General features: G+C 40.2%; 1 protein-coding gene across 1 annotated transcript in view; it reads left to right on the top strand.

The window, feature by feature from the left end:
* The window catches only part of GPR85 (G protein-coupled receptor 85), a 90,006-nt gene extending 66,697 nt beyond the window's left edge, over positions 1-23,309 (top strand). The window contains exon 2 of the transcript XR_013928718.1: positions 6,928-23,309. The gene's annotated coding sequence lies outside the window, so the exon portion shown is untranslated. The remainder of the gene's footprint in view (positions 1-6,927) is intronic.
* The last annotated feature ends 735 nt before the right edge of the window (positions 23,310-24,044 follow it).

Here is a 24,044-nt window from a genome sequence, read left to right as displayed (position 1 = left end):
TCTTCCACATTGTTGTTTGTTTGGATTTTTTTCTAAATTAGAAGGAAATGCAGAAAAAAAAACCCCAAACCCTAATCTGTACACTTCTCATTTGACTTGGGAAAATAACTCGCTTTGGGAGCAACATTTTAATTGTTAAGATTCTTGCGTTGCCTAAAATATTACTAAAGATAAAGGATTTGGCCTGGTCATGGTTTTAAGAGCTACTTACAAAACTAAGCATTTTACAGAACCCAATTCACTATCTTCAAGCTAACAAGGCACCAAGCGTGTTGTTATGAATTTCTTATTCATGATATGGAATGTTTTCAGGCTTGAACTGGTTTTAGTGACATTTTTCAAACAAGCAAAACACAGTCTGTAAGAAAACAGAACGTTCATTTCTGTAGAAAATGTGTTTCATTCCAATTAGGGATAAAAATATAAAATCAGAATTCTATTTATGCTGAAGGAATATGATTTTTTAATATTGGAACACTTAGTGTTTTATATAAGGAAATTATAAACTATATATGAAAATACCATATTAAAACAGATACTCTAGCATTGAAGTCTAGAGTGAATCAAAATGATAGTTGAACTAAAAATTCTATCTCATAAAAATGAGCCATTTTTCTCTAGTTGTACTTGGTTAAATTTGATCAATTTCAACAAATTCTGTTAAAAATGGAGAAACGTTTTACAAACACTTAAAGATGAATAAAGTCAGAAGTTGTTTAACCAAAAACCTGTCTGATCAATTTTAAAGCAAAATAGTCATCAAAATACCTGCTCAGCTGCAAGTTTCAACATATTTTGAACCTGTGAATTGAAATAGGCCACAATTTTCCGTGTGGGCCATTTGAAATGGTGTGACTTTACCTCTCTATTTCCAGAGGGGCAGATAAGGGCAATAACTGTATTTAACACTGCCTTATGGAGCCATGTAAGCACTGTTGAAGGTGTTGAACTGATTTTAGAGAGAAGTCAAGTTATTTTCCTTGCTTCCAGAAGAATATCTGCCTTCTAGAGCTCCAAAAGGCACAACACTGCAGCTCCACTACACGTCCTATAAAAGCCTCCCCAAACACTAAGTACGGAAGCTGCGATGTATATAAATGTATACATCTCATGACAGTTTGTAGGAGCAAAGCACAGAATACAGGATAGAGAGAAACGTATAGCAGGATCAATGAATCTTTTCAGATCTGCTGTTCTCCAGTACAATGTGCAAGAAAAGCAACACCTACAAAGTTTGAGTTATACTATAATATCAGCAGCAAAATAGATTCACTACTACTCCTGCAAAACCATAATGACATTCTCTCCATGGATCCTTACAAGAAATTCCATGTCCACTCACCATAAAAATGAATGAGGATAGTATCAGTAATCTCAAATATTAACAGTAACCTAGCTGAGCCAAATTATATGTTTTATTTAAATTTTACCTTTTAAATTTTTTTTTTTCATTTTCCTGCAAGTATGAAGGTTGTAAAAATAAATATGTTCTAAATATTTTTTGCTTCATATATTTGGGTTTATGAACAGGTGGCATTCTGTATGTACCATAATTTAAAGTAAAAAGTTACTGCCAGAGGAGCTCCATGCTGCTAAGTATAGATAGGAAAATAGAAAGCAAGATCCTCATGGTTTGGTTTGAGTTTTGCAAGTTCTATACTGCAAATCCATTGTAAGTTCAAGGGAAAAGGATGATGGAAATTACAAAGATTGTAAAGATGTGTGGTCTGTAGAATGAAAAATGTCACAATTACTGAGAAGTGGGAAATCTGTAAGCTTATGAAGAATTCACCTACATTTCTGAAAAAGAAGAATACATAAAAACTCAGCAGCACCTTTCCTGTGACGTACTCCAGCCTTAAAATGAACTTTGGTTTGGCAGAGGGCTGCAGAAAAACTGTGTAAGTGCTACAGAGGAGTGGCAGTGAGTGGATTAGTAGGAAGGGGGGAACAGGCAGGAGGCAGGGACAAGCAGAGGCAAATATAGATATTTATTATATCATATATATAAAATAATCTAATACCACCTATTACCTGCCATATAGCATTAAGGGGGATCTGTGGGCACCCTCAGGGCTTGAAATTGCTATTTCTCAGCTATTTGAGCTCTGTTTCAGTCTGCTGTTTCTTCATATTTCTAACATACAGTGTTTAACCCTATGTAACCATGGGAATTAATGAGAGGTGAATAGAGGGAGGGGTATTATTTTATATTTTAATAGGTTTGTTACTTCAGAGAGGGGTGTACATGCATTTCCATATTAAAGGACATACCAGACGTGCTAGGAGTTAAAGTGTAACACATCAGTCCAAAGAAGGCACTAAATGGACAGAGTTACCCAAAGGACTTTGTTTTCTTGCTGAAACATCAGACCACATCAGCTTCTGTTCTTGCTTGTTTTAAGAAACTTTTAAACCTTATGGGCAATATAAAGGCCTTCAGTATTATTTGGAATAGATCCCATACCACTTTAAATGTTGGATCTAGTCAAAAGAACAGTTCTGTAACAACAACACTGTATTTCTTCCACCCTCTACTCATCTCCAGAGCCAAAGCATTTGTTGCATGATGCTCTTAGCTCATTCTGCTATCAGCAATGCAGAGCCATTACAGCAATCAGATGTAACAGGCTTTATCACCACCAAAGCAGTTGCAGGAAAATTTCAGATTACCACAATTTGTATACTAATTGAGCAAAAGTGTACATGGTATTTAAAGCATGCCTTGATTTTAAGTCTCATAGTTGTATTTTCAAGCATAAAATTTGGGTGGCTTACTTAGCAATTTTGTTTAATTGAGCAAGCACATACTTTGCACAAATTAAGAAGGCTGCGTATGAAGCATCAAGGTAGCATTTTTAGCAAGCAGATGTTGTAGCCAGGCAGGTCGCTTTTTGGGCAAAAGCAAAACTTTTAAGATGTTTTTCATCATCTGTTGAATTGGTAGAAAATCAGCTGTGGCCAAAGAGAAAAACTTTGACCCTTGAGCCTTACCGTTGAGATACCTAATGACCTTTCCTGTGCCAGTACAACCACTTGTACTGTATTCCCACAACTCCCTCTGGTGGCAATCTTCTCCTTCCCAGCTGCGGGACAGCATCTTCCCTCTTCTTCCTGAAGCTACACATGGGTTAGAGGCGGGCTGGTAGATTCTCGGCTCATTTGGGCCCTGGAGATGCTGCTAAAGTTTTTGTTCGAGTTAGAAGATCTCTTTTTCTTACTTTTAGTTATATATCTGCCAGTTCATTTGAATAAACAAACTATTGTTAAATCTGTGTTATATTGAAAAAAAGACTGCAGAAAAAATGCTGATTTAAATAAGTATTTTGTAAAATAAATAAGATTTCTAGTTAACGTATTTTGCTTTCATGTAGCCCACCACTATATAAACACCTCACAAATGGTCTTGATTTGTCCCAGGTGAGGCTGCTGAGGCAAACAGCTGCATCACAAATCCAAAAATAGCCAAAGCCTAAAGCAGGCAAATGATTTTCCCCAATTTCACATGCAAAGTCAGTGGCATGCTGGGAAAATTAAACCTGGATTTTCTTCTTACCTGGGGCAATTTACACCACCCTGTTATATAAAAGGACACCCTGTTATATAAAGGGACCTTAACATCTACTAACTCATTCTTATTTTCAAGGCTTTTCTTTTCCTACCATTGGAGACAGCACTGCCTACCTGCTGCAGTCCTCACCAGATCATCCCTCAGTACCTGCTGCCTAGACACATAGCTGTGGAGCTTGACATCTCTGTGTGTCCAAAACCCTGGTAAATGTGGTAGCAATCTGATGACAGAAGACCCATCACAGTTCGATCCCCCAGCTTTATGAAAACTGATTGGTACCAAAATTATCTTACATAATTAAGTCAGTTTAACGATGACTACATTCCTTTATAAAGATTGCATTGCAACTTTTTTTCCACTTACAACTTGTCCTTTCTTGTGCACATCTGAACTCACTTTCATCAAGCAATACCATCATGGCTATAATATCAAGAGAAAGAAATTTTAATATTTTAAAGAAAAAGCAGTCATCATAAGCAATCATCATCAACTCACTAGCTGAAAGTAAGATGAAAATATTTCTGTTTATCCTGTTACTAAATCAACTGTGTTTTGTTTGTTACATTACACAGATTAGTAACATGGGTTTTCACAAGGGCACTGTGGTGGTAAGTCACACTCCATACCCACACTGAACGTACAATTTCTCCTCTTGTCATGAATAAATCATCCTAGCTGAGCACATAAGGATGATGTGCAAAAGCAGCATGATTGGCCCAAAAGGTAGAATGATGCAGTAGTATGTCTGAGGAATGAAAGGAGAACGAGCTATGAGGGCCTGTAATGCACGATGATGTACCGTTGATCAAAGTAGAGCAGTCTGCTATCAAAGAATAGTGTGCATTACTGGGAGACTAAGGAGGTCTCCTATGTCACCTCTGCTAAACAGGATCCTACTATTTTTAACATTTTAATTCAGGTTAGTATTCAGGTCTCTCTTTCACATGCACACGTGTCCCTGCCTATATATATGTACACAATTTATGTGACATAATTTTCCATTGCATCAAATGGAAATTTTTATTTAGTGATTTCTTATTCCAAGGCTGTTCTTCTGATGAAAGGTAGTTCCAGTTATGTGATCCTAGTGAATTCATTATGACTAAGGCTCTGGTCTTTACCCTGTAACTACCTATGCATGGGCTTTTTATGCTGGAATTTTATTTTTCTAGATGAATCATACCTATTGCAGTTCCCACGGAACAGAGGCATGCCTGCCCCTGGTGATGTGGAATCAGAATAATGGAACGTGAACACATCAATAATGCAAATGAAACCTGAACACATCAGTCCTGTCCCTGTCTGACAGAGGAGAGTAAACCCTTGCAACGCTTTTTGTCCTATTTAGGTTTGCCCTGTACTGTAACTTCGTAGGGTAGATTGACAATGATAATACAAAAGAATGAGGGCTGCCAACCATAAAAATTCATCAACACCGGAGGCCATTCCTATCCCAGTGTCATAACCATTTAGTTGCATTTCTCCCTCCTGAGGTTTTTTCCTCTGCCCAAGTAAATCTTCTTTTTCTAGCTGCGGAGTGGATCAACTACAGCTGAAGGCAGCACTACCAAAACCAGCTAAAAACCAGAGCATTCTCCTTGTACAGGGACAGTGTGGATCCAAACACCTACAAGCTCGGGAATGGGTAGAAATCAGTTTCCTGTCCCTGGGCCAGTCATCCCAAACGTCAGGTGTAAGTACAACCATGTCAGCTAATTAATTAAGCAGCAATACTGCCTGCAAAGCCTCTGGATTTTATCTCAAGCAATCAAACCGAACCACTCTGTGCAGCGTTGAGTCATTGGCACCACACTCCATGAACTACGTAAACCAAATGGAGAAAACGCAGTAACAATGAGAATGATGCAAGGGCTAAAATCCAGAACTTGCAAGGAAGGTTATGGAAGTGTTAGGGTTGTTGTTGGGGGTCTTGATCAGAGAAACTTGCGTGCCACAAAGACTGACTGCTGCTAAGTAAGGATCTGTTACCCATGTTTGTGGTGATAAGACAAGAAGCAGTAGCCTTTAATGAAAGAAAGGAAGATTAGGCTAGATAGTAAGACACATTTTCTTGCAGCGAGTGATTGTGCACTAGAACAGCTCACCAGGGAAAACAGTAGATTCTCCATCACCAGAAATATTGAGCAACAGGTCACATGCAAATTCATCCAGCCTGGGGCTAGCATAGTTTTAGAAGACCTCCAGCTCTCACTTTTAGTTCTATTTTTCTAGGTGTTAGGATTCTCGGTGCCCGTGTAAGGGGTGAATCTCGGAGGTGGAAAGCCATCCATGCTCTGTACTGCAATAGGTGTTCGTCGGAAAATAGGTTCTGCACATGCCCAAATGAAGTAGTTGCTTGTATTCAGGTGCCTGAGGAGCTTTCAGACTGACCTTGCAAACATCTCCACAATAAGGCAAGGGCAGAGATTCTCTCTGCAAAGATGTATTGAAACTGAGCACAGTAATATTCATTCACGGCATATTGGCATGTGACAAGCAGGGAATTTTAGACTTAAATGAAGCATGACTAGCTAATAATAATTGCATAGTTTATTTACAGATGTAAATTTGCATAGGTTCCTCAGGGTCAGTGAGGTCAAGAACCCAACAAATTTTCTTTTCCCAGCTCTGCAACAAAATCATGCAGTTATATATAGCAAAATACACAGTTAACTCTGGACAGAGAACGTCTTACTCAAGCAGTAAATGTGTACAACTCAGGTTCAAATGTGGTATAATTCAGGCACAAACTCTTTTTCATGCCTAAGTAATAAAAAGTATCCACAGCCTACCTGTCCCACCTTTTCTTCCTGCTCTGCTTCTTTAAAAAAAACCAAACAAAACAAAACAAACAAAAAAAACAAACCAACAAACCAGCATTTACCCTGAGCATTTCAGAGACAGCTCTCTCAAGTTTTCCCTGAGTTTGACTGTCTGAACAAACAGAAACCATAATTGCTTATTGTCTGCATCATGACCTCCTTAAGTAACCTTATTTTTAAGTACAGTATACATTGATGGTGCATCCTTAGCTAAAACTACAGTGTGCGGGATTACATACGCTTAACCAGTCATCAAAAGATAATGTAAGTATAGATTCATGGTCCGATTCATCTGGAGTTTTATGTATACAACTCCCTGAGACATTAGTTGTCAATACACTCTTGGGTAAAAGTACTTATTAGTGGATCTAATTTTTTGTACAGGAACACATATATCAGTGGCACCATATAGCTAACTGTAATGAAGACACACAGAACATCATTTGGATGACACCCTTGTGCTCCTGTGATTTTATTCATCAAAAAGTTATGTAGAATAGATACCATTAACATTTCTCATATATTTCCTTACAGCATTCACAGCATTTTAACTGACAGTGTTGAACAAAGAGGCAGTAAAGAAGCGGCATCCAGCTGAGGAGTGCAGCCAGAAGAAGAGTCTGGCTCCTCTCCCTGCCAGAGGTCCCGCTCACCACCTCCGAGGATTCTTGCAGCAGCATTAGCTAGAGCATGTGCCATACAAAATACTCCTTGCTTTCAGCGAAGGTGAAACAAAGTACTGGCTCCAAGAACAGAAAAATAAGCTTTTGAACCTGTGCTATAAAGAAAGTATGAGAAATGAGAAAAGGATGAACTGAGCAGGAAATAAAATGGAGATGGTGTTACACTGCAGCTGTTCTACTTACTGCATGCTGGAAGCCCGTATCTTGAAACATGCTTCTTTCTCCCTGGGACTAAACCTTGTCATGCTACACCCGTACACACCAGCCACTCTTTCTAGCCCCAAGCCCATCTCTCTTCACCCCAGCAGCCCTTCTTCCTCTTCCTTGCTGCCCCCTCAGCCACAAGCTGCAGCCTGGCCGGAGGCACGACAGCAGCTGCCCAAGGGGAAGGATCCCGCTGTAGGTTTGCAGGCAATGGGTACAAGGGTACTTACCAAGGCTCTGGCTTTGTTCAGTCCCTTGTGTCGAGAGCCTGGTCCCTGGGCATGCTGCAGGATAGCACTGGGACTCTGGCTTCCCTCCCTGAGTCTGCTTCACCGCTGGGTTTTCTGCTCCACGAGCTGTGGCACATCCAGCACATGCAGCCAGGGGTTGCAGTTGTGCGTGGGTGGCTGCAGGAGCACCAGGGCAGAGCAAAATTTCTCAGTGAGGTCCATGGTCATTCTTACTGATGTAGCAATGTTACTGACACACTCAGAAGAGGGTGATCTATCAACGTATTGCAAAAGTGTGTACTTTTGCTAACAGGTAGTTAAACAATTAAAGGCAATGTTTTCATTCCTGTAAACTTGCTCATTGGCTCAATCTAGGAGAAACAATGAGTACAGAGAGGAAAAGGCTTCAAACATATCTTTTTTTTTTTTAATAAAAGGTCCCATAATTGGTTTGTCAAGGTTGAAGAAACATATTTATGTACAGGTTGGTTCTGGGAATAATATTTGTTTGGTTTTGTGGTCAAATAGCAGCAAAATCTTCTCATACGTATGTTTTACCATTGTTTAGTATCCTAAGGTACTTCTGAATCATCCTTTTTTTGTCATCTTCTTTTCTCTACTTTTCTCCAGTCACCAGATTCCCCCCCCCCCTTCCCTTTTCATTCATTGCAATATTTTTCATGTACATTTTCAATCTACTTCTTCTTAAACTCCTTGGTGATTTAATGAAATTCATATGTCTTTGATTTCTTTCCAGAACTGTGGCCTAAAACATATTTCCCATCCTCTCTTTGATGTTTTGCTTTAGGGGAATGTTCTTTAGATGGACTATTCTTAAATGGCATCCTATGTGGAGACTCTATTCCTTTCTGTAAGTACATTTTAAACTCCATCTTAATAGTGCACTCCAGTATTCCCCTTTAATGTCACCCTGCTTATCACATCAAAGTAATGTTTGTCTGTAATGCTCCACTGAGGTGTAATGAACAGTTTATCTGACAAACATCTGATGATTTGCATGTGAGTACACTTCAGTGTGGTCTCCTGAAATCACACCTGGCCTGAAACAGAACTAACTTTGCTTCTTTAGGAATAAGCAAACTTGGATCCAAGCTGAAATAACAGGATCTTTTACCAAATTTCTAACAAGAGGATTAAAACTCTTCAGAGCATCCTGTGGGGAGACACATGAAGCCTGGAGAAAGCTGAGCTCCTCCGAAAGCTTGTAGATGGTCTCCTGGGCGGGAACGGCCAGGTGGAGCAGCCATGTTAGTCAGTACTTCTTCCAAGCACAGGTCATACGGGCCCCCACACTCCTTCCAGTGTGGCTACCGTCCTCTCCGCTGGTGTCTCACTATTTTTGAGTCATAGGAAGGTCATATATTTCAGATTAGAATCTCATTAGAGATGACTAAGTGTTTCCATAACATATGCATCCCTCAGTAGCCTGCTACTGTTGTAAGTCAGGCTGTTTCAGCCCTGAAGACTCACTCTGAAATAGTCTCTTCCCCAGGCAATCACCTCCCCAGCTGAAGAGTTCAGAGCACCCAGGCAAGGGCAGACAGCCGAGCGCTGCTCCAAAGACACCTTCAGGGCTAATGTGTTTGACATTGTTTTGCTTATGCTTCCTGCTGCAAATCAAGGCGACACTTAGGAAATTAATATATAAAGCCCCTTTATTGCACCACTACATCCCGTTAGCAGTTCAGAGACCAGCTGTGAACAGGGGCTTGCCAAAGCCTCCTATGGACTTCGTGAAAGCACAGAGCACTTATCTGAACCTTACAAAGACAGGTTTTTAACCTTTTTTCCCCACACCTTCTTACTTTTCCCTTCCCAATGCTGCTTTTTGTAAGCCAGCACAGATCCATTCTTCTTGGAAAGATGAGGCAAATCCATCAAACCCTAATGCTCTTCCCCATTTGAAGCTGCTCAAGAAACAGCACACATGAAATGAGGCTTTGTATTGTGGTTTTCAGCTAATAAATATACATCAGAAGGGTGTCACGGGGACATTGCACTAAAAATGTGATGTTTTCAGGAAGCAGTACATTCATATTTTCTTTAACAGAACATTTTCTGTGCACTTTGATTAGAATACGCTTATTGGTAGAGATCATTTTTCAAAAATAATTACTATTGGAGCTGTTCATAGTATTAGTTTTCATAAATTCATCCAGTTATAATTAATATGTGCCTTTCAAGGACCTAAAAGGGAAGGCATTCAATATTTCTTGTCTCTAATTTTAGTATGATCTGATTTTCCTCTGGTTGCCTTTCCAAACACCTGGGGCCAGCCATATGAGTAAATTAGATTGTGCTAAAATGCATATTAATGAAGCTCAAGCAACGGTTCCCTAAAGGGACAGTAAAACTATATATAGCTCCTTTTTTTCCCCTCTCTTGGTTAATGTGCCTTTCAACACATTTAGATCCTAGTAAAGTCACGCCATTTTAGAACAGTCAAAAAAATGCAAAGAAACTGTTAAAACAAAAACTCAAAAGCACATTTATTTGACGTCTATAAATGATCATTCCTTTTGATACTTTGGGTTTAAAATTATTTCCTGTTACAAATGGGTTTTCTTTTAACTGGATTATCCTATGAGAAAAAAATCATATCAAGACGTTTGGGGTAGTAGAAACTGGCATATTTGCTAACAGCCTACAGTGATGTGTCAGTTTCCTCTCCACAGAAACCCGTAATGCTCATTATAACAGATAGCAGTGGAGGGCGACAACCAATAATCACACGTACCCCTCAGTATATGGAATGAAAAGAAAGGGTTTTGGAAAAGGACACTGGAATAAATCCCATACGGAATGAAAAGAAAGGGTTTTGGAAAAGGACACTGGAATAAATCCCAGTTCCTCAAGGAATTCTCGTGGCTCTATTGGGGATTGTCTGCAGCAATATTTCAGTGTGGACCAGGTGAGTGGTTTCAAGTGAATCACTGCAGACACTGCCTTGGTTCACACCACGGAGTGGTCATAGAGCATGTGCACCAGATTCATTCAGGAGAACTGAAACTCGAAGGTAGACTGCAGAGGCACATTTAAAGTGTGCTGACGGCTAACGGGCTCTCAGTTCATGGAAGGAGACGAGATGAAATCCAAAATGGAAGCTCCTAAATGTGTGGACACTTGCGTCCTCAGCACCACCACTTCTAAATCGGGTGGATACAGAGGAAACTGCTTGGATGACTAGGGAAGCCCAGGTTATCATACCAGAAAAAAATTGGTTTGGTAATTAGACCAAAGGCTTAGAGAGGATGTGACTCAGTGACAAACAACAGGAAAAGAACTACCAAGTCACAAAACAATCTGACACAAAAACAAGTGAGTATTAATTGCTCACATCCTAGAAATTAGATGGAAGATCTAAACACAGATCTAGGGATTAGAAAGAAGATCTAAACAAAACTGAATGTTTGGAATGATGTTTCAACTGGAACATCATGGCTTAAAGGAGCTCCAACTTCTTTTAAAATGCAGCTTATGGAAGGAATTGTATAAAATTGGCTGCTTTTAAGTGTAGTGGGCAGAATCTGACAGTTTAATCTGGTAGGATATGATGTTTCATTCCCAAGCATTGTCAAAGCATTGATGTAAGTTCTCCATATCATTACAATTAAACCACATTTTATACAGGTTCCAGTAATTTTTAAGTGCCTTTAATGTAAAAAAGGGGGGAAATATATACATGACTTCTCACTATAAAAAATTTGAGCAAAACTTTAGGATGAGGAATAACTTCAATTGGATGGAAATACTGAAAGTGGTATATTTGTTAATTGCTTACAGCAGTTCTGCATTTTCTTCTTCATAAAAACTGTAGTGCTCACTATAATGGATAACAATTACAAACAGTGTCTTTACAAACAATGCAATGGTCATGCTATTGCAGCTTGTGGATCTACATGCCAGTTAGCAGTCCTGCCTATTTATGTATTTATTTTTATTGCACATGAAAAGAGGCAATCAAGAGCAGAGATACTCAGAATGAGTGGCTACTCAAAGCCAGGGGCTTTGCCATGCATGATTTTCAATTAGAAAGAGGAGATGCAGATTCAGGAAGCATTCACGTAGTTATTCAGGTTTTCATTTTCTTCTGACCACACTTTCAGAGTCAGGAGTTGAAAACAGAGGATATGAGCTCTTTCTGTATTTAATGAAAACTTATTTTCTCCATTCTACTCTTCTCTCCCAGTGAAATGAACTTTTTAAGCATGCTAAAGCCTTACTTGTTACTGTAGAAAGAGCATTCAGTTTTACAACTACTGAAGTTTCATTCTGAGTATTTTATTATTTCTGTTATTTGCTTTCTTCTCCCACTACCTGTGCTAAGCTTCCTTCTCTGCCCTCAGACATCCACACTCTTACTCTTCACTTTGAAGACAATCCCAGCCTCCCTGCCAGAAACACCCCTTTGCCACTGTGGGCAACATTTGGAGCCTGTTGTTTTCCAGTACCAAGAACTGTAGGAACAAGTATCCCTGCTACCTGCCTCCCTGCTCCCTCCTCACTAGTACTCATCTTCAGGGGCAGGCAGAAGGTGTGTGTCTTCTGAGGCTGAGCAACAGCTCTTGAGGTAGGATATTCTGGTAGGAAGTGATCATTGGTTTCCACTATTGCTTTGGACACCAAGGAGATTGGCAAAGCTTGACTCACTTATGTGCTGTCCACATAGCACAACCGGAACTAACACTGGTCCCTCCAAGAAGTAAAGATTTTGTGAAAGTTTTGGGGTCACTTATGAGAAAATGGGCTGTTGGGAGAATGAAGGTCACTCAGATGCAGGTGCACAGGCAAAAGATGCTGTCATTCAGAAGCGGTCCATGGGTGCTGTGAAGGGAAATCTATGTTCTCCTAGGAAAGGAACATTAATTTAGGTTTCCCACAGAGTTTCCTCAGACCTCTGCTTTTATTCTGTAACTACAGGATGGTTGAATTAGGCTCTAAAAAAGTAAAATGCCAAACATTAGGTTAGTGCACATATTAATAAATTCAGAATTAAAAACTAAAGAGAAAACGGTGAGAAAGCAAGATTTGGCTAAGATGGTCTGACTACATCAGAGAGTGTCTTTCCATAAAATAATTCCAGGTCAGTTAAATTGCTTTTAGAAAAATTAAATCTTATGCATAAAATATGCAAGACCTTTAACTTTCCATCTTTTGTGCTTTAATTGTATGGTAAAACATTATTTTGTTACAGTAATTTTGTCCATTTAACTCTGAAGCAGTTTTAAAAAGTCAGTGACATGGGTTTAAAATATAGCACATCAAACAATATTTCCATCAACATACAGCAGTTGCCATAAACAGCCTTAATTTGCAGTCTAAATTACAGATCTAAATATATTCAGACAAATTAATGCAATGGAAAATTATAGAACCCAAACAGTATATTTATTTATTTATTGCAACATCTTGCTTGCATTTCATCTGCCATTCATACAAGGTTACTTCAAGTTTAGTAATTTTTCCCTCTCTCATGCTCAAATTGAGAGGAAAAACCATCTCCAAATGTTCATAACCGAGCTGAAAAACATATTTTGGACTAATCTGTTCACAGGAATATTTTTTCCTATATATCATATATCCTACCTTCATTTAAACTGTTATACCCGTGTTCAGCTGTTGAAGACTTTGAGTAAGAGAACGATAAGTAAAATTGGCCTTTCAGGTTATATGTGGGTCATTTTTGAAGCAGCCAGCCCTACAAAGCATACTGAGGTGCAGAGGATTACCAGTACACGTGCGGTTTTGTTATGCAGCCTGTCTCTCAATGACAGCGTTGTAATTGGTTTTGGAGTGACATGTGGCACAGGCAGTCTGAACTGGGGTGCTACCGAGACTGGTTTCATTGAGAAAGGGTTGTATTCATTGGGGACAGGATTTCCAATAAATCCAATAAATCAAAAAAAAAAATGTCTTAGCTAATGATAAACCACCAATAATCTCGGGCTGGGACAATAGAAAGTAGATTGGCTCCCCCAGCAAGTGTTAATGTTGAAAATCAAAAGCCACAAGTAGTAAAATTTACTTCATAGTCCTCAGGAAGAAAAGGCTTCTACTTTATTACAAATTAAGACCCGGTTTCTATGAGGCAGCAGACTGCCCTCTTACTCTCCAGATTATTTTAAAATTGAGTCTTTTTCTCTTCTTTTAGGTGCTGTAGCTTATTATGAATAAAAAAATCTTAATTGTTCAGTATGTCACCTTCTGTTTGACAGGAGGAAACAAGGAACTATCACCGTGTCTGTGGATTTCGTATGAGGCCAGGCAAGACAATAAAAAATGAAGTGAGATTTTTGTTTTTGTAAGGGAAAATGAAAGGAAACCATTTACAAGTAGCAGAATGAATGGCTGGCTTTGATATTATTTTTTTCTGTCTCACTATTTAATTGTGTTAGCCTCACCTTCTTTCAGTTACTTCTGAAACCTCTCACTTGTCACACTTTGATACGGTGCAGGGGGCTGGGAATGGGTACGAGCAGGCTGAGGGCTTTCTGCCCCTGCACGTCTGTGTGAACTCAGAACTGGTCTGTTCATCCCGGGGAGGAGAAGGGTTTGTGAGCAACACATGTCTCCTGGCCCCTCCTAGGAACTCATCATCCTTAAACATCATTAAACTGATTGCATTGCCAGGTGTGGCTAATGCTAGCCCAAGAGATCAAAAGCTGGTCAAGGGGAGCTGAGGTAAACAGAAAGCATTATATGAAACTGGGATAAAAATCCAGAAACAAAGGGAATAAAATTACATATAGTAAATAGAAATTGATTACAAATACAGTTGAGAGTGCAAAATCATCTGGCTCTTCCACACGTCCTGTCCCTTCCATATCACCTCTGTCCCTTCTTCCATTCACCTCATAGTCCCTTCACCTGACGAAAATACTGTGTCATGTCTGATACCAAGTAGGAGTAATTTGGGAAATCCTATCTAGGACTCATCAGGACCGCGTGCTTCCAAACATCCAGATTTGCTCTGGGCACAAATTGGAATCTGAGGTTCCAGAAAGCTTGTGGTGAATGACTTCAAGCTGGGCAACCAAAGGTTGGCTGTCTGCAACCTGTTGGAGCAGTAAATTTATAGCACATAGGGAGCTGCTGTGCTGGGGCATCAATCTTTAGTCTGGGACAGTCCCTATCAGATGCGTGATTTATCATAAAAATTTGGAAGAGCCACTCCTGTGGGCATACAGGTCAACCATGGGCAGACAAAAATTATTTCTACGCGCAGTATAGGACCACCCAGCCCCAGCTGTACAAAAACTCCTTCTCCAGATGTCTTGCAACTGCAAAAAGCACAGAGAAAGCCATGTCCCGTATACTTTTCATGCAGTGCACAGGATTCAAACATGTAGTAGAGGAAATCTTTTACCTTTTCTCTGACATCTGACAGCACTAGCAGAAGCTGTGCTGCCTTGCAGGCCCTTTCAAACCAGTGCCCAGAGCCTGGACCTTGCAGACACAGATCTTGAGGTGGCACTGAAAGATGTATGGGTGCAGGCATGGCATCGAGAAGGTCCGAGTCAAGCTTCCAGCTGCAGCCTGTGCTTCCAGCATCTGGTAAGGCCTAAGAGAAAATTATTTCACACTGAGGGATGAAGCCAGAGAAGGCTGCTGACAGGAGGGGAGAGGAGCAGGAGTTCAGATGGGAGCAGAAACCCCACAGAAGTCACGCCAGGTGGGAGCAGAGGTGGCACAGAGACAGGGCTGGTGGTCCTGCGCCAGCTGAAGGGGCCAGCACACCCCCAGGCCCCATGTGCACCAGGGCTGAAACAGGGACAGTTTTGGTGCCTGGGGGCATCAGCACTGTAGGGTCACACATCTGTGAGATGCACCAAACCGCCCCACACACCTCCACAGGGGTATGCTTGCTTTGGATAGCAGCACCCAGGGATAGGCAGGATAAGGATTCATGCCCAGGGAGAGGTCCAATGCTCACCAGACTTGGGGTCCAAGGCCCCTGGCAAGAGCTAGAGCAAGTCTCTTCAGCTGCATTTGTCCTGTGCTTCACATGGGCTTTGGGAGGCAGAAACCTCCTAAAAACAGGATCTGGGAAACAAACACCCAGTGGACATGTTCACCATCGACCGTGCCGGTAGAGATGACAAATGAATATGTTTCAGCTGTAATATCCTTAGAAAGAAAAGATGAGCATGGAGAAAAGTAGAGCTGGGTTTAGGCCTGAAGAAACAGTTTACAAAATTGTTCTAGTCAACGTTTGCAACGAAGTCGTAAAAGCAGGTACAGAAGTGATACACAGCAGCTGCCAGCAGCATGCCACCCCAGGTAAAGTGCTCCAGCATGGGTTTGCCTCGAAATAAATGTAACAGCAGCTCTGAAACACAAAACAGATTTTCCCCAAAGCTTTGTAATGAAAACAAGCTTGAAAATGGTTGGCAGACTGAACTCTGCTCAAGTGCGGCATCTCTTTCACCTCTCTCCTCCCTGCCTCCCTACCTTACCCAAAAATAATGGCTTGGGAAAATGAGCAGTTCCTGCAGTAACTCCTGAAGACTGTTGTGTTCAGGTTTTGGTGAAGTAAGGCAGAAGACATTACAGCCACTGAATATTTGCATTAGTCTCAGCAGGTCAATAACCACAAAGATTTTCTGCTCCAGTTGCTTGCAGAGAGATGTGCACTTCTTAAAATCCCAGCTACTTTCTGTTTAATTTATTTGCAAAGCAAGACATAACAGTGTAAAAAAATCAATTGAACAAAACAATTTTATTAGAGTTCACATGCTACAAGGTGTGCAACCACAAGACCTCAAGCAAGACAAGCAAGCAGTCCTGTAGCTGCTTTCAAAGACCTCTGTTGTTTGCAGCAATGTAACTGAGCACACCAGCAGTTTAACAGGTTTCCCCTTGATCAATTATTTAGCCTTTCATTTTATTTTGCTGAAAGTCGTTCTTTTTTCTTTTTTAGTACAACCACTACCTTTAATAAAGGGTGTATCCCTGTACTTCTGTGCGCTTGAATTTAGAGCACTATAAATCCCTGCTTTCATACCTCTGTTTCAGTTGTTCCTCTGTACCCCCAGTAGTTTGTCAGGCAGGGGAAGGATAAGAAGCCAATAGAAGTTCCAGCAGATCAAAGAACAGGATCTGTCAGACCTCTGCTGCCTCCACGTCCAGTATTGTGTTGCAGTCCTCGGGGGCTGAAGTAGAACCGTTCATTTGAGAACTTGCACTGAAAAAGTTCCAGAATACCAAAAAAAATGGATGAAAGCCAAAGAAAGTCTGGAGGCTTGAGATTCGCAGGAATAAAGGGAGAATTAACACCATCACACACACAACTGTGCTTCCTGTCATTGAACAGAGAAAATAATAAAGAAGATGTCTGAGGATAATTAGCTAAAACTGTACTGTAATATTCAATAGAATAATAGATCCTTTACAAAAATTCCCTCCAGAAATCTTGTAGCTTGTATTAATTTCTATACATTAATATTATTTTTTTTTTGCTTTGATTCAAATACTTTACATACAGTTTAGATGCAATTGATATTTAAATTTTGTTCAATCCTTTATGAGGCTCAGTGGACAGAAGCAATTAAATGAGAAATAAAGAATGATGTGAATAAGCAGCAAGGGAGTGCCTCTTCATTCAGTGTACAAAAAAATTAATATCCACAGATGAGCTATTAAATAGGGCAGATTTTTTTTCATCGCTTCAGTAGTAAAGCCACACTGATTATGTACCAAGTAAGTATTATACGGTCGAGAAAGATGGGTAACAGAGCTGAAATTTGCTAAGAGGGGGCAGGGGAGTAAGTGTTCTACTTCTTTGTAATGATATATCCCACAGTAAACCACTGACAGCTGTTAGTTTACCCACATTGCTGATTTCTGCTTTGCTGTGTTGGTTTTTTTTTAAAGCTGATTTTTGTCAGTAAAATGATACACAAAACACCTAGATTCACACTTGAAAAGTAGAGAACAGTGAGTAAGAGATAAGAATTAGTCAAACTTACCAGTTTATATCCCTGTTAGAAGGAAATTATCTTACCATCAGTGAACAACAATTGAATTGATAGCCTAGAAATATTCTTCCTTAGAGGCCAGAGGGCCAACAGTTACGAAGGGAAACCAGACAAAGTGATAGAAGAGACACACGCAGTGGGCAAAGCTGCAAATGAACAGGAACGCTCCGCGCCTGAAGCCGGCGCAGGCAGGTGCCCAGCGGGCTGGGGCAGAGCAAGCTGTGCATCTGCCTCATCACTCGCTGGATCCCGGCGGCTCCTCTAAGCTCAGCGCAGCCAAATCTGGGACTGAAATACCAGATAGGTACAGGTCACCCTGGTTCATGTCCGAGGTATGAAACAAGGTGCTGTAGCTGCATGATCTAACAGGCTGAGCAGAAACGCAGGTCTGGTCAAAACAGCTGGCTTCTTTGCAAACTTGAAATGCTGAGATATAACTGAAGCCTAAGCTATTCAAATATTCATCATCTGATGCATTGCCATTGCATATCTTAGTCTCAACGGGAAGGTTCTGCATGACACCACCGGCTTTAACTCCTTAATACCACTGTCTGAAAAGAGAACGTAGAAAACACACGCTAGGAAAAATCCCCTCCACAGCTCCAGTGCCGTCTGGGGTAAAACCACCTTTTCCCCATGGATCCTGAAGCCTCTTGCAATGTCAAGGTCATGGAACAACCCATTCAACATGGCATCCAATCTCTTCTCCCTCACAGGGAGGACCACGTCGTCAGTATGTTATAACATGAGGTTTTATAATTAGTTTGAACTGGAGGAGAAATATGACCTGTTGTTTCTCATCATCTAATCAATGCTTCTGTCAGTTCGGGGCATTAAAATTATAATGTATTTGCCTAGTACTTGCATAAAAGGGTGAGGAAAACACCCACAGAAAAAAGCTGTACTCTTCAAAATTCTGCACACTGCGCTAGTGCAGCTTTCCTATAGTATGGAAGATTAATCCATATTTGCACAAAATTCACAATAATGCAAGAAATAAATTTAAAAATAGCTATTCCTCCCAGGCCTAGAATGAAAAATGGAAAGGGGTGGGGTGGGACTGGAAAGGAACATTGATATGAAATATTTTTTTCTCAGAATAGTGACAGAAATCTAAAATAATATTTGCAATTCTACTCTTACAGTTGCACTTCAGTTTCTCCCATATTTTACATACTAATTATGGAAAGACGAGTTATCTTAATTTAAGCTTGCATATGAAATTCCTATAAAACATACAGATGTAACACTGGTGCTTTACACTGGTTTATAGGATGGCTGGCTTTGTGGACAGCGATGACATCCTATATGACATTTATAATCTATCAAAGTGGCTGGTACTAATAATAAAGCCTACATATATCCTCAGTTTTAAGGTTGTTTGATAACACAGTATTGTTTTAATAACTTCATAATGAATCTACATGGAGATGGTGTACTGCCAAAGAGAAATGGATATGAGTTTCTTCTGTATCAGCACTATAAAATTAGGTCTCCTTTTCAATCCTATTTCTAGCCCATACAAATATAGCCTTTGTACTTGCTTACAGGTCATTAATAATGACATTTTCTGCATTTCATTTGATTATTGTAGGGATATATAAACAGGGGGAAGATGTACTTAAGTACACCAATTTAAAGATGTATATTTTCTTAGTTATGAATATACAGTTCTGATAGTACTTCTAAATAAATTGTATATACATTTCTTACTCTTCTATTAGAGCTCAGTTTCCATGAACAAGTAATTATTGTAAAATTTTCATTTTTTCATGTTTCCTAACAAGGTTGTTAAGGAATGCAGCCATGCAACCACCATTAATTTGTAGTAAAAGATACTGGGATGGAAATCAAAAGATACATGTTGAAATTTTTAACAGCCTAAAAAAAAAAACACAAAACACAACAAAAACCAAACCCACAAAAGCACATTCACACAAAACCCCAAATGCAGCTTCAACGCTGTAAGAAAGCACTAGCTTTTTCTGACAGTTTAATAGCTGAAATAAAAGTGAGAAGGGAGAACATGACACCTACAAGTAAGCAAGGGAAGGGAATGTGAGGAAAGATACGTGACCATTACCATACAATCACGGCTGGCAAAAGACAGTTTTCACACACCGATTTCTACTGAACTGAACGAACCAGTGAGGGCTCATCTTGGTCCCAGCTAATGGGGACCAAAACCCACATGTGACACCGGTTATCTTCGTTACAGCAGAATTGCTGCTAAGCAGGAAACGACAGAAAATTTCAGTAGGGTCCCCCCAAACCCCCTTTTTTTTGGTGTGGTTTTGTTTTGTGGTTTTGCCTTACACATTTGCAGTGTGCTGACTCTGAAGAGCTAGCTGCTGGTGTGTGCAGCCCAGCTGGCTGCAAAGGACAGCAAGACACTGCTGCACGGGGCTCTTCACACACAGAAGAACAGGAGGGGGTCTGGGTAGCGCAGGAGGGGGTCCAGGTAGCAAGTTTTCCCCCTTGCCAAGGAGGCATTAGCATGGCTTAATCTGTTCTGTACTTCAGAATCCTATTGCCTGTCTAAGACTGGCCCCTTCCACCCACAGCGCTTATGGAGCTGGGCTGGAGGTAGCCAAGCAGAACAGCTAAGCCATCTCTCCGGAGCCAACAAGGTGTAACCGACCTCACGCTCCCTCTGTTCCCATAAATATATAATTTTTAACTTTCGTTTGCAATGAAGTAAACCTATAGTTTCACTTCATTTGCAAAAAAAACCCAAACCAAACCAAAAACAAAAACAAAAACCAACCCCAAATCTTTCACAGGATTTCTGGGATGACTATCTGAGGCCAAATAAACAATAATTTTACTGTTCTAATACCTGATCTCTCGTGTGTGACACACAAATTCTCTCTGGATAATTTTTATGCAAGTTAAATGGAACCAGCAATACTCGCATACCAAACTTTGATATATCCCTTTTGAGTTTCACATTACTGTGTCTTATGAATGGGGAGAAGTTAGAAATGGGGTTATGTCCTTTTCAGAATAGGGATCATCAGATTTATTATCATTGAAAAGGACTATCCCAAGTGCCTATTACCCATCATATAACATTTAATTTGAGCAAAATAGATGAATTTACTTAACTGCATTAAAAACCAGCAACACAGACCCATGAGTGGGAGAGGCTTGAGCTGAAGATGTATTTGAACACTTGTTTTTTGACTACTGTGTAAACAGAACCATTAAACTCCAGCAACCTGGCATTTCTAGGCCAACAGAATCCACCCAGTCTGTAACCCAGACAAGTTCGGTTCAAGCTTGAGAAAAGTATTAACATTTCAAAAACCGATTTCAGAAAAGTTTACTATAAGATGAGTGATGGCTAAAAAAATAAATGTTTAAAGGAAGAGTCTGACTGGACAGTCTTCTCCTAGTTATTTTCAGCTAGTGAGACACTCTGGAAAACCGGTGGTCACTAGAATCAGCTGCAAAATATGTTAATTGTAAAATGACTTTTCTACACAAGCTGAGGGGATTATGAGGTGTAAAATAAATGTTATGTTACTTTGTATCAACTAGCCAATCTTATTAGGGCACAGAGCAATTTAAGTGATAGGCTGAAAATTGGCCAGGGCAGAATGCAGACAAGACCCAATTAAGACAAAAAGCAATTTGAGTTTACTGAATAATCTATAAGAGCCAATAACAAATTACAAAAGCCAGAGAAAATTACAAGTAGGTTTTGTTTTCAGTGCACAATTAGTAGTATTGAAAGAAAGAAAAAAAAGCATGATGTTACCAAATAATTAGAGTGGGGTTACCTCACATTCAGCCTTCAGTGGTGAAGGACAGAAAATGTATTAGCATTTTTAATTGGTTTCTGCATAAAACCAGCTGGGTTTTGTTAAACAGAGGAAAGCTGGGTCGCTGGGGGACTGCATACAAAGAAAGATAGATAACATAGCCCCTCTGTTTTAGATGCTAGGTCATGAGCTGGGTTTCTTGCTCTGTTAATGGCCTTGCACTTGCATCAGAGCATGCCCCTGTCAGGGCAGCACAGATGGCACCTACAGCTCTTTGAGCAATGACAAATCACAGAATCACAGAATGGTCAGGGTTGGAAGGGACCTCTGGGGATCATCTAGTCCAACACTGCTGCTAAAGCAGGTTCACCTACAGCAGGTTGCACTGAGTCGTGTCCAGGCAGGCTTTGAATGTCTCCACTGAAGGAGACTCCACAACATCTCTGGACAGCCTGTTCCAGTGCTCTGTCACCCTCAAAGTAAAGAAGTTCTTCCTCATATTCAGATGGAACCTCCTACGTTACAGTTTGTGCCCGTTGCCCCTTGTCCTGTGGCTGGGCACCACTGAAAAGAGCCTGGCCCCATCCTCTTGACAATCGTCCTTAAGATACCTGTAGACATTAATAAGATCCCCTCTCCATCTTCTCTTCTCCAGGCTAAACAGGCCCAGCTCTTTCAGCCTTTCCTCATAAGGGAGATGCTCCTGTCCCCTCATCATCTTTGTAGCCCTCCGCTGGACCCTCTCCAGTAGTTCCCTGTCTCTCTTGAACTGGGAAGCCCAGACCTGGACACAGCACTCCAGGTATGGACTCACCAGGGCAGAGAGAGGATAAGGACAACCTCCCTTGACCCACTGGCCATGTTCCTTCTAATGCACCTCAGGATCCCACTGGCCTTCTTGGCTACAAAGACACACTGCTGGCTCATGGGTAACTTTTTGTCCAAGACAAGGAATAACCCAGGAATAGCCCAAAGTCATGACTGAGGCAGGCTTGTGCTGCCCAAGCAGACCAAAGTTTCATTTTTCCCCACCATGTGGCTTAGAGAACTCTTGCCATAAGAGAAATAACTGACATGAATTCCTCCAAGTCAAAGATGAAAGCAAAAATTTATGAATTTTTAACTGGAAGATTTAGGCACGTTCACACTCATGTGTGCTGGCTCTTGTGTATCTTTTCTGAGGCAGCTCATCCATGTGCAAGAAATGTGGACACTTAAATGAAAGTGACTTCTACAAAGCAACAGACTTGGAGGCACACCTCTCACTGTCAGAGCACTTAAGTGTTTTGTTAATGTGTATATGTGCTCCATCGCTGCTAACACTATCCCGGTTCATCAGACTACTGTACAAAGCTACAAAAAGCACAGGAATATTATATATTTTGTTGGCGTATACATTTCACAATATTCAAAGGAAACTTTGCTCAGTGATGCCAGTGGGCACCTACTGGAATTCCCAAAGGCACTTTGATGCTTCAGCTGTTAATTGAAAGGACAACTTTACAAGTCTGGTTGCAAGTCAAGCTAGGAGCTGTTCTGCAGACTTTTATACGACTTGCACCACCATAGCACAGGCAAAAGTTGTCTCATCCAGCATAAACTCTGCAGGCATAAATATAACCCAAAGGGTTCTTTTGAACTTGCAAGACACTTTTATATTAAATCAGGAAGTTGTACCAGGATGAAACATGACCAGAGAGAAAACCGAACTGGTTTTTTTTATTCATATTCAGAAAACAAGTTATAACAATGTAAGTACTAGGTAATAAATTACTATAAATGAGTAAAGTTGATACTGAAAATACACAGAAAATTATGATTTGTGACTGGATTACCAGTGGCTGATTTATCTTCAACTACACATTAGAGCAGACCTACACCAAAGAACAGCAGTCCTTAATGTTAATGTTTTAGTACCTATTTCTCAAGAGAAAGAAGCCATATTATTATTGCAGTACTTGGTAGAATATTCACTTCAGTTGCTTATTCCATTTCTATTTTAGGTAAGTCTTCCCTTACCAGAAAAAAAACCAAAAAAAACCCAAAAAAACCCAGTAGGAACTGCTTATTAGAGCCAGGGTCTCTTTCATAAGGAATATAACGTGAAATTAATTTAATCTCTTTCTGCTTTGAAATATGTTACAAACAGATTGTGATTTTCTTCAACACGTTACACAAAACTATTCAAGGATTCATTTCAACAGCAATTCACATGCTGAACCTCATTAGTAAGTAGTTTGCTGCCAGTACTCTGTATTAAAAATGAACTGTTTCAATAGATTAGTCATGTTGCTTTGTTGGGCTTCTTTTTTTTAAAACTTGTTTGCACTGATGTAAATCAGAACAATAAATTTGCCCATGTGAAGACAAGGATCCAGTAAGACATTTCATCAATATTCCGCTGCATTCAGTTAATCTCCATTTTGGCAATCACTCCTACTAGCTAGCTAAGTTGCTGTCCTTCCAGAATGCGACCACCAAAACAGTATGAAAATAGGCTAAATGAGCCTCTTAACGAACAGAGTATTAACTAAAGCCTCACCCAATCTTTATTAACTGCAGATTCAAATTAACATTTTCTCCTTTTTTTTTTTTTTTTTCTTTTCCTCCCACATTGTGTATTCATTCACATGAATGTCATGGAGGTACCAACGGAGGTCTCACTTTGTGTTTGTACAAGTTCCTACACAGGGACTGCAGCAGCAGAGAAGGCAGCACAAGGTCTCCACTTGCAGATCACGGAAGCGTTATCAAAACCAGAGTAGAGCT

This window comes from Falco punctatus, assembly GCF_963210335.1.
Source record: "Falco punctatus genome assembly, chromosome: 6".
Classification (NCBI taxonomy): Eukaryota; Metazoa; Chordata; class Aves; order Falconiformes; family Falconidae; genus Falco; species Falco punctatus.
The sequence above is the reverse complement of the archived record's forward strand: the minus strand, read 5'-3'. Positions and strand labels throughout refer to the sequence as shown.